General features: G+C 49.7%; 1 protein-coding gene across 1 annotated transcript in view; it reads left to right on the top strand.

The window, feature by feature from the left end:
- The first annotated feature begins 10,677 nt into the window (after positions 1–10,677).
- MIB2 (MIB E3 ubiquitin protein ligase 2) overlaps positions 10,678–11,613 on the top strand; it is a 35,645-nt gene continuing 34,709 nt past the window's right edge. Inside the window, exon 1 of the mRNA XM_039564140.1 lies at positions 10,678–10,950. The gene's annotated coding sequence lies outside the window, so the exon portion shown is untranslated. The remainder of the gene's footprint in view (positions 10,951–11,613) is intronic.

Genomic DNA, 11,613 nt, shown 5'->3' with positions numbered 1-11,613 from the left:
CAGGAGGAGGAGGAAAACTTTTGCTTCCCATGTGCTGCGGCGGAGAGGGGGGGGGGGCGGGAAGGGGGTACCGCCGCCTTTGGCTCTTCCCACCTCCCCCGCTGGAGCAGCGACCGGAAAAAAATAACCCGGCGAGAAGAGGAGAAGCCCTCGGGCCCCCTCCCCGCGGCTTCCCCCGCCGGCAGCTCCGGGAGGAAGCGGCGGCACCGGGGCCGGGACACCGGCCAGGAACGCGGCGGCGGCGGCATCCGGGCTGCGGCGGCGGAGAGTCCGCCCTCGGCGGCGGGAGGAGCTGCGGGGACCGGGGGGGACACAGGGGGACCGGGGGGACCGGGGGGACCGGAGTGCCCCGAGCCCCGCCGCCCCCCGAGGGCTCCCGGCATCACCTGGAGCCCCCTCGTCCGTGTGTTCCCTGCCCTGCTCCAAACGAGCTGACAAAGTCACAGCCGCGGCTCCCCGCACCTGTTGCTGACCGGGGATGGATGAAGGACACGGGAATGGATTAACCGGGAGAGCATCCTCACATGAGTTGTTTAAAACCTAAAAGCTGTGGTTTCTCCTCGGGAAAACAGGAGCTGATAAAGGCAGGAAGGCGGCACGAGGAGAAGGGTGTGAGTTTGGCTTTTTCCGAGTGGTTCTCCTTGGAAGGGACATTAAAGCTCATTCCATTACTCTGCCATGGGCAGGGACACCTCCCACTGTCCTGGGTTGCTCCAAGCCCCATCCAACCTGGCCTTGGACACTTCCAGGGATGGGGGATTCCAAGGTGTTCTGGCCATGCCCTCCACGTGGGCTCTTCTCTTCTAGCAGAGTCCAGCTTGTTTTACCCAGGTGTGTGATGGATGAACAAGGTGACCTTTAAAGGTCCCTTCCAACCCAAACCATTCCATGATTTTGTACCTCATGGGATAGATGAAGCTCCTGGAGCCTTGCCTGGGTTTTGAGCTCAGATCTATGCAAGACCCTCGGGTTTATAATGAAACTTCTCTGCGCCAACAGCCTGACTGTTAGGCTGGCTCATCCCTTATCTGAGCTCACACGGATATTTCTTCGGGAATTCTGCCAAGTTCCATCTTTCAGGCACCTGGGGAATAAACAACAATCACAACAGTTCTTCAGCAGCAATTCCCCTCTAAGAACCCTGCGTGGTGGTTTCAGAAATGTTCATCAAATGAGCTTTACAGCACTGCTGGGAATTAGCTGAGTGGCACTTCTGTCACCCTCATCTGTCGATGGGAAAACTGAGGCACAGTGTTCCTGTAAGGTTAGGATTCATCCAAGGTAACCTTCTTTATGGCAGGATTTTTTTCCCCCAAGCATTTTAAGTGGATTTGGTGGATTTGCTCTGCCAGACCTTGGGTGAGACTCAGCCTGCTGGAAATGGGGTGATTTGGCTGACGGTCCTGGCTCTGGGTACAGCTTCCACTAAACATTACAGGCTTTCCTTAATGAATTAACTGATTATTCCAGCTCTTTCTGAAAACCAGAATAGCACTGATGGGATGTTTCATGCAGCCTTTGTCTGCCATGGATCATGTGCATGCAGGACCAGGGATAACCTCATTCCTGATTCCCAGATATTCAGTTCAAGACACTCCACCTACTCTTGGTACCAGACAGATTTTCTGTCCAACTGTGTCTTTACACAAATGCCCAGCCCTGGGGGTTGCTGAATGCTCCAGCATCTCTTCAGGCTGTTTGTCAGGAGCTGGAATGTCTTTTGTCTGCATCCTGAGGACTGAGCAGGCAGCCCGTGGGATGAGGGGTTTCAGTCCCAGTTTTGCCTCTGTTCAGCACATTCTTCTTTTTCTTTTTCCCCCCCTCCTGCACTCATTAATTACTTCCTCATGTGCTGGTCCCTGCCTGAGAAACACTGGGAGTTTTTGAGGTTTTTGACAGAGAGGAGTCTGGAAAAGGTTAAAATCTGGATTAGGGAATGTTTATCTGAGCAAGATTTGATTGATGGAATTTCTGTGAGCAAGCACTTTACTTTTGTAATAAAGACCTTCACTCCTGCAATAAACTCAGGTTTAGATTTAACCCCGTATTTCTGCACCAGGCCTAGGGCCAAATGAACAGTACAGTCCCAGTGAGAGCCAAAGGCTTTGCCTCTCGCTCCTGCTTTACCAGTATTTATGTGATTCAGAGGATTCTTCCTGGTGCAAATTCCCACAACATCCCACATCTCTGAAGCTCTGCAGCCACTGGGCACGAGAATTTTTAGGAATTTACAGAGGAGGAGAGACCCCAGCACTAAACAAATTGATCATAGGTGACAGCTCCCTTCAAACCCAAGTCAAAATGCTTTGTGCCTCAGGGATTTTCTGATCATCTCCTTTTGCTCCCTCTAATCCGGTGGGTGATCACATCTGATGACAGCTTTAAAATAATAATCTGAACAAAACAAGCAATTCCCATGGGAAAGCTCGGGGTGTGTGTACTTGTAAGGAAAATGCCACTTTCTCCCCTGTAGAACAAGCCATGAGCATTAACCATCTGTGCAAGTAGTGCAGTCCTGGAAAGCTCCAGCCTTTTAATCAGAGCTTTGGGTTTCATAGCAGGCATTTAATCGGCTGTGGGAGTGTTTTCAGCCAGGTTATGTAAATGCTGTCAAGAAACCAAGTGTCTGAAAAAGATGGATGGAAGGAATGTGCTGGGAGGAGGCAGAGGGGAGGCTGGATTGTTTGGAGTTGCAGTTTTATAAACCTACAGATCAAATTGGCCACGTCCACAACCCTTTGACGCTGGCCACTCACCCTACAGGCTTTATGGGGTTTGCATGTGCCTTCCAGGGAAACCCACTCTGGGAATCCAGGGCATAAATGTGGAAGGGAATAGGCCGAGCAGGGGAGGAGTTTGAGGCAGGAGCCCAGAGGATGAGAAATGACAGGCACAAATGTTTGAAAATAAAGTGTTCTCAAGCAGGCATCTGGGTGTGCAGGGATTTAGAGCATGAGAGGAACCTGCCAGCACTCCTGGAGGTGCCTGCCCTTCCCCACACAGGAATCCTCAATCAATTTCCTACAGGAGCGAAAATGCCCGAAATTTAACCATTCCTGGGGACAGATCTCATCTCGGTGTCTCCAAGGTTAAGGGGTGGGAGAGCTGAAGCATTCCTGTCTTCCCATAACAAGAAGTGACAGCTTCTAATTAGAATTCATTAGAGGCTGCCCTGGGGAGTTGATGGGACCATTTTTCAGGATGTGTTGTTGGGATTATTTTTCATCTCACGATGACACATTGGCTCAGCGCTCTGAGTTCTCTTCCCCAAGCCTACAGATGTCCTTTGAGTCATCTGTGATGTGCCTAAAACTGAGGATATGAGATCCCAGAACCCTGAGCAAACTCTGGGCATACAAGAGAATACAAGAGAAGGGGAATGGGGGAGCAAAATGAGGGCTAAGCATTGGTTTTTTTTGAGTTGCAAGTTAAAATTCATCATCTAGAAGAGCATTCCATAGAAACTGGAGCACAAGGAGAGCCACAATTATTAGAAAATGTCTGGATATTTTGGCAGTTACTTGGTACTTACATTAAAACATCATCTCCCAAAGTATTCTGAGAGAAACTCATAATTCTTTCAAAAAATCATCTTTACTCCAAGAATTTACAGTGCAAAATCTTCCACCATGTTAACTACGCCATCTTAGATCCTCTGGAAAAAAAAAACCATCTTTGCTTTTTAGTTCCACCTCATCTTTTACAGTTTGGACTGGGAATCTTCCTTGCTTTGAGTCCTGGACCAGTCTATGATTTGGGGTAAATTTTTTATCAAAAGCAATAAAAATTGGTTTCAGAGGGATAAAGCCAAAGAAGAAGGGGCAAAGAGCATATTGTGCACAGAAAACACATCACAGCACACTTAGAGCCTGTGACTCCATTGCCTGTTTGCTTTTACTGCCTTTCCAAGGTTCAGACATTTTTATTAGAGCCAAGGAACATTCCAGCTTCCAAAGGTAATAAAAACTCAGCGTGCCAGAAAACAACAGCAAACAACAGCAAAGGGATTTTTGGTTTGTGAGTTGCTGCTAAATTTTCCTCTCTCAGGGTTCCAGCATCACCCCCCTTACGAGAGAGACAGCTTGTATTCCCAAATCCCTCCATGGCTTCATGCCTCTGGGGCCTTGAGGGGTTTAATTAATCTTTAATTAAGGATTATGAGCCTCTTCTCATGAACTGAAGGACCTGGGGACTCTGTGCTCTGCTCAGCCCTGAAGCATCAGGCAGCCAAATCCGTGGTGGTTGGAGCTCCTCTTCCTCCAGTGCATCCTTCAGTCTCGGTGTCAGGGTAAAAGCAGAGATGCCAGGAGGAGGCTTTGCACGTGGTTAAGGTGGATAAAGCCTCAGCTGCCCATTCCAGAGAAGCACAAGTGGAACAAGATGGTTGAACTCCCTGCCCAGCGTTCGAGAAAAGCTTGGCAGGACTGACCACAGCCTGGATATGAGCTTTCCTCACCTTGAGGGTGAAGGAATTTGTCGCTGGGATTTCAGTTTCCTCCTATTCCACACGGGCTCTGTTCTGGCTGGACAGAAATTGTGCCACAGACAGAGAGAACACTGGCACCAGCACTAAAATTTTTCTTCCTACATGACCACTGAGCTTTATGAAAGTCCAATAACCCAGCAAGGCATATTCTACAGACTCCAGGACATTGCTCCCTGGATTTATCTTCAATAATGTATTTCAGGAAGGAAGCCTGCCTCAGCCCCACAGTGCTGGATCATCCAGGAGTTCCTCACACCGTCACGAGGCAGGACTCTGGAGGAACAGACATTTTCCTTACTGTGGGTGAAGTGCCATTTGTCACTGTATTGTTGTGGGGGAAATTCTGGGGAAAACAGAGAGCTTTTTAATTGTTGTTAATCAGGCTGGAGCCTGAGCAGGCAGTGCAGGTGATGGTGGGAGGAGAAGGCAGCAGCAGCAGCGTGGAGCTGACACAGAACACTCAGCAGCAGATCTGCATGTTCTGGTCCCTCCTCCAGGATGTTCTACTGCACCCTGTGGCACCTCAGGATGACAGAGAGATGAGAATTCCTCATGATCTCGCTCCAGTGTTTTTCCAGGGAAAGCTTCATGCCTGCACAAGCATTCTGCTGGGATCAGCCAGCCTCATCAGTTGGACACAGGGCTGCTTTGTCTGACTTCATGCTATGCAGATATCCATGACACATCAAGCTGGAAAAATCATTTATGAGCAACTCAAGCTGGCATTTCTACACATGAGGTGTCAGCCAGGGAGATTTCAGTCTGGTTTTTAATACCCCCATAAGCCAAGAGCTTAAGTCATCTCTGCTTTGTCACTGTGTGTTAACTGTGGCCATCGACAGACTCAGGGTGAGATTTTAGACATTGCTTAATCACTGTTGATTTTAAATGGAACAGACTTCCCTGAACCATGCAGTTGGGTTCTGGAAATTCCATTCAGCATTTTTCCTGCACACAGATAATGGGTCTAAAGGGTTTTGCCAGAGGGATGTGGAGTCTGAGGTTCACATCTGTTTTCAGAAGTGTGGAGAGGATCTGAGGACTATCTGGGAATCCTCCTAAGGTGGATTCAGCAGCCTCCTTCCAGGGATCCATCTCCAAGCTGGCAGGAATGGATGTCTTTCGTAGCAAGACTTTGATAAGGAGAACAACACAAAGCCATAAAAATGGAGATCAGCTCTTGCTCTGTATTGACCTGTCAAAAATTCTCTCTGTGGCCAACAGCCAAGCTGACAATGAGCTAATTACAGAAAGACCTCTAATTAGAGAAGTATTAGATTGACTGAGAAGTTGTTACCTGCCTGTATTTTCCTGTCTGAGCAGCCCAGAAATCTTAAAGCACATTGTTGATTTGCCTCCCTGCACGCATCCCAGGGGCTGTGGGGGGAGATAAAATCTGCAGGAGTGCCTGTGACTCTCCCAGATCCCGTGGCTGGAGGCACAGCAGCCAATTTGGCTGCACAAAAGCACTCCTTCCAGCCAGCACTTCCTGCAAAGTCAACCTCAAGGAGCTCCAGCTCTGCTTCTTACATAACACTCAGTGGAAAGTGACTCTCCCAGCTCTCCTTCTATCATTTAGACAAGAAAAAAGCCCCTTTAGGGCAAAGTAATTCAAGCCCCTCTTCTGCAGATGATGCATTGGTGGGTAGTCCTCCAGTGCACTTAAACACCCTGAGGAGCACAGCACAGGACAATTATGCTGAAATTCCAGCTTTTTCTCTCTGAAACTTTGCCAATTACTCCCCTCTTCCCCTGCTCCGTGTTTACTTGCCTTGTTTATCTGCCATTGGCACGTCCTCCCTCCTCCAGCTCGGCATGAAGGGTCACTGCAGTGTCTCACACTCCTCGCTGCAGTTTGCTCCCACCAGATTCCCTCTTGGTGTGTGGACAGAAAAGAGGGATCCCTGTCTGGGAATGGCAGCGAATCCCCTTCCCTGGGCACCTCAGGAGTGGGGAGTGGACTCTGGTGGGGAATAATCAGCCTTGCAGTGTCTCTTTCCTCAAAGATGGGATGTCCCTCCTGGTGACTCTCCTCTCCCAGGGCCTCCAACAGCACCAGGATTCCATGAATTGGGTTTTCAGCAGAAACCAGTGATTGTAAAAATCCCCAAACCTGGGCTTGCAAGAGGTTCATCAAGGACTCAAAGGGTGAGGCTGCTGTGTGCAGGTTCACTTTTAATAATTAACTCTGATTTAAGGCAGGACATGATAAGAATGACAGCATGAACACTATTCATAAAATCCTTGTGTGTGCACCACAGCCAGGGAGGCACAAGGACCTAATTCCCCAGGAACAAAGCCAAACATCCATTTACAGCCCCACAGGCCTCGACTCAGATACATGAGTGAGTTGCTTAAATAACTGCAGCAGCAGGGAAAAAAAAAACCAGGATTGGTATCCTTGTGGACCCTGTGGCTGGGCCCAGGTTCAGCGCTGGTGTAACCCCACTGATTTCACTGCACTCACACTCGGGATCACTTTGGGATTTTGAAGGTTCAGTGCTGGTGTAACCCCACTGATTTCACTGCACTCACACTCGGGATCACTTTGGGATTTTGAAGGTTCAGTGCTGGTGTAACCCCACTGATTTCACTGCACTCACACTCGGGATCACTTTGGGATTTTGAAGGTTCAGTGCTGGTGTAACCCCACTGATTTCACTGCACTCACACTCAGGATCACTTTGGGATTTTGAAGGCTCTGTTACTGCAGCAGGATGCTGCTCTGCTCCCAGGCTTTCCCACACATTAGCATTCTGGGGTGGTAGAAACTCATCCCATCACACAGTGCTGAGAATTTTAAAATAATAAAGAAGCCAAGATGCCTGCTGTCGCCACCAACAGCTAATTATAGCAGCATGGACAGGCTTCCCTCACAGAATTCCATATGCTGTGTTCCTCCAGCACAACAAATAAACCAGATTAGAGAGGGGAGGCTGTGAAGACATTTCTGATTTTGAAATGAAATAATTTAATGGAAATTTGCCTTTTTTTTTTTTTTTCATATGTGCTTCTGGGAAAGTGGGCAGAGTGCAGAGGCAAAACTTGGTATTTAGCAATTTATTAAGAGTTTCTCCATTAGACTCCTCCACACAACCCTGGGCTTTAGGCACAACCATCCCAGAATTCAGCCACTTTTCCACCTGGCACTGCTGGGACACTCAGCAAAGGCCAGAAGACTGATCCAGTTTTCCTAATGTGATGCTGAGCATTGGAGGCACCCTGCCTTAGATATTGTCTGGAGCAGCCACAGAAGGAAGAGGCGACTCCAAATACCCCTCAAAGAGCAGAACTGCTGGCACGGGTGATTATCCCACACAGGGTCTGTCACCTGCCTGGTACTGCTACCCTTAATTATTCTTTTTGCCACATTTTCCAGTTGTTTTCCAGTGCTAAAAATTGCTGTGAGGGAATAAAGAGGAATCCCCCTTGGGCTTGGATTCTATTAAGCCGTGGTTTCATTTGCTTCAGAGGAGAGAGACCTAAATGTGGAACTGAATTTCCTCAAAGTTAATTCCCAAAGCTGGGCACTGGAGGGATGTAGGTCACTTTGCTTTGTTCTGAGGCTGAGCTGAGCTATAAATACCACTGGTTTTTCTCTGAAAAGTGGGAGAACACACATCCTTGCTGCTTTATCCAGGTCACTGCCTCGGAAGGCAGTGCCACAAGGTAACATCAGTGGCTCCTGCTGCCACTTCCAGGCTCTGCTTTCAAGGAGAGAATCCTATAAAACCAATTTTTTCCTGTATTAAGAATGCAAAACAGCACTGCAGGATGTGCACTCTGGGGAATTATTTTTCTCTACAGGTCCTGAAAACACATTTTGGGCAATGTTCTCCCCTCAATCACCAATATATTTTTATCCCATGAACTGTTCACCTTCACTGTTCACCTCGATCCCTTCATCACAAAGGGATCAAGTGGCCCAATTTTCCATCTGCTGTGTCTGGAAAGTGCAAAATATCAAGGAGATTTCCTTTGGGGAAAAAAGGCAGGTTCCCAGGGATAAATCCACATAGCCTGGCTGACCCTGGAGCGGCTCCCATGGCCGACAGAAGGTGCTGAAGAAATGAATATTTCTGTGGAACAGCGGCATCCAGTGGGCAAAGAACGATTCCTGGGAATATCCTTGGAAAACCGGGACAGGGCCACGGAAAAGCAGAGGTTTCTCCCCCATATTCAGTGCTGTGCAACTCCAGCCCGTTGCAGGAAACATTGCAAAGCCCAAGTTAATTTTTTTTATTTATTTTTTAAATTTTAATTTTATTTTTTAAAAGAGATTAGCTTGAATTTTAATTATTTTCTATTTTAAAATATTTAATTTTTAGTTTTTATTTTTTAAAGAGTGATTAGCTTGAATTTATTTTTTTTTTAAATTTAAAAATATTTCATTTTAATTTTTATTTTTTAAAGAGAAATTAGCTCGGAAAAAAACCCCCCAACCTGACATAACTCAGAGCCTGGATGTGCAAGCTCCTGTTTACAACAAGCACTGGCAAAAGTAAGGCCTAAATTATCTTGGTCTTTATTGAGTGAGCCCAAAACCAGCTACTCCATGAATGGATCTTGTAGAACAATTGGTGTTGGTTGCATTAATCTGTCCCTAATTTATCTTTATATTTATATTGATGTAAATATTATATTAATATTAATATAATAGTAATAATAAATTGATTTATATAATTATAAATCTGCCTGGCAAAAAGCAGGCTGAGGGAGGGAACACCAGAGCATGTTCAGACTCACTGACCCCGTCCCCAAATATTTCCCAGCACTCACTTTTCACCTTCTGACATCAAATGCAGTTGTGTCAGGACCAGGACAGATCAATTCACTCATGTCATACTCACATTTCCCCAGTTTGTGTGTTTAGCTGGCCTGGCCAACATCACTTTTACGCAACACAGAGAACAAGGGACACCGAGTCCTCCTGTTTGGCTTCATCAGGCTTGTTTTTAGACAGGTCCTTTGTACCCTGTAGCCATAAAACTTAGGGTAACAGCTGCTGTGCCGTGACACTGTCTCAGAAATTTGCTCTCTTCAGTCTCCACAAACCCCAGGCAATGCTGCTGCCTGATGTCCTTCTTCCCTCTCTTTGAGTTGCAGGACTCTGGTGGTGCTCCTGGCGGGCTGGGGTGGCACAAGGGATGTTTTTTGTGACCTTGCTGCCATGTTCCTGCTGTGAGTGCAGGGTGGTAATGCTGGCAAGGTCTTACCTCACTTAACCAGAGAGTTTCCAAGGTGTCTCTGAGCTCAGCAGGGGCGAAGTCAGCAGAGTGTGTGTGTCCTACACCTGACAGGAGAGATCCACATGAACACTGGCATCAGTATCATCATCAGAGACATGATACAAACTCCTAAATTGCCTCTGAGAGTAATTATGAAAGTAGTAGTCCTGTGCTTTAAGGTTCAAGACCAGGCTGGATGGAGCAACCTGGCCTGGTGGAAGGTGTCCCTGTCCACAGCAGGGGTTGGAGCTGGGTGATCTTTGATCTTTAAGGTCCACTCCAACCCACTCCATGATTCAGGCGTTCAGATTCACGTCCGGTGGCACTTCAGCCACCCATGATCTCATTCCAGGCAGAAGGCTGGGGTACGCAGTGGGAGGAGGATTTCAAAGCCCGCCTGGCCACCTGCTGAACAAAGACACGAATCCCCCTTCACAGAATCATAGAACAGTTTGGGTTGGAAGGGGACCTTGCAGACGATCTCGTTCCACCCCTTGCCGTGGACAGGGACACCTTCCACCACCCCAGCTTGCTCCAAGCCCTGGCACTGAACACTTCCAGGGATGGGCGATTTACACCTTCCCTGAGCGACCTGTCCCAGCGCCTCACCCCCTTCACAGCGCAGAACTTCCCCCCAATATCCAATCTAAACCCACTCTTTTAACATTTGATCCCGCTAAACCAAGGACTTGTTGCACTGAGTTATCCCAAAAACCCCACACACCCAACCATTTAACCACGAGCATCCCTCCCCATCGCCTCCCGCGGGCCGCACCGCCGCTCTGCCCGGCCAAACGGGACACGCTGCCGAACCTTTCCCCTCAGCCCCGAGCCGGGGCGGGTCGGCGGCTCCCCCTGGGCTCCCCGCGGGCTCCCGGGAGTTGTAGTCGGAGCGCCCGGAGCGGAACTACGGCTCCCGGCTGCCCGCGGGAGCGCAGGCGGGGCGGCCCCCGGGGCCGAGCTGCGGCTGCGGTAGCGGCACCGCGGGGACGCGGCGGCCGCGGGGACGCGGCCCGGCTCCAGCGACACGGCCCCGGCTCTGGGGCGGGGGGGTTTGGGACAGCCACACCGGGGAGTAGCGGGATAAGGGCGGATCCCAGCCCCGGCCCCCACACGAGCTCCTCACCCGCCTTCTCCGCCCGCCCGGGCGCGGCTGTGGGGATGGAGGAGGGACGGCGGCGAGCGCAGCGCTGGGATTGTGACTCTGGGGATCCTCGGCTCTGCCTTCTCGCTGAGGTACGTGCCGGGATTTTCCCAGTTTTTCCTCTCTGGATGGGGCAGCTGGAAGCGGCCGGGGTGGTTCCGGCCCCTTTGGCCGGGGTGGTTCTGATCCTTTTCAGCCGGGGTGGTTCTGACCCCTTCAGCCGGGGTGGTTCTGATCCTTTTCAGCCGGGGTGGTTCTGACCCCTTCAGCCCGGGTGGTTCTCATCTCTTCAGCCCGGGTGGTTCTGATCCCTTCAGCCGGGGTGGTTCTGATCCCTTTAGCCGGGATTGAGGCCGCGCCCGCTCCCTGCTGCTGCTGCTGCTCCCGCTCCATTCGTATTTTCCTGGTTGCTCTGGAGGGTGGGAACACCCGTCCTGTTCCCCAACAGGTACTGCAGGTAAGGCCTGGCTGGCTGAGGTGAGGGCGGTGATTCCTGCCGGGAGTTTCGTGTCCCTGGAGCGTGTGGGGAAGGCAGCTCGGAGCTCAGGCACATGTGGCTTTTTCTCTGCTGTGTTTCTGTGTTTGCAGTCTGCCTGAATGGAGGCAGAAAGGGCCAGACTAAACCCAGAATAAACCCAGAGAAGTTGGTGCAGCTGCGCTGGAGGTGTTTGATCTCATTTCACCGCCCGTGCTCAGCTGCAGAATTACTTTCTGAATGTCACAAATTCTGATCTCTACCTCACTGAGAAGCAAGT

The sequence above is a fragment of the Corvus cornix genome, chromosome 21 (assembly GCF_000738735.6).
Source record: "Corvus cornix cornix isolate S_Up_H32 chromosome 21, ASM73873v5, whole genome shotgun sequence".
Taxonomy (NCBI): Eukaryota; Metazoa; Chordata; class Aves; order Passeriformes; family Corvidae; genus Corvus; species Corvus cornix.
This window is presented reverse-complemented; position numbering and strand designations above follow the sequence as displayed.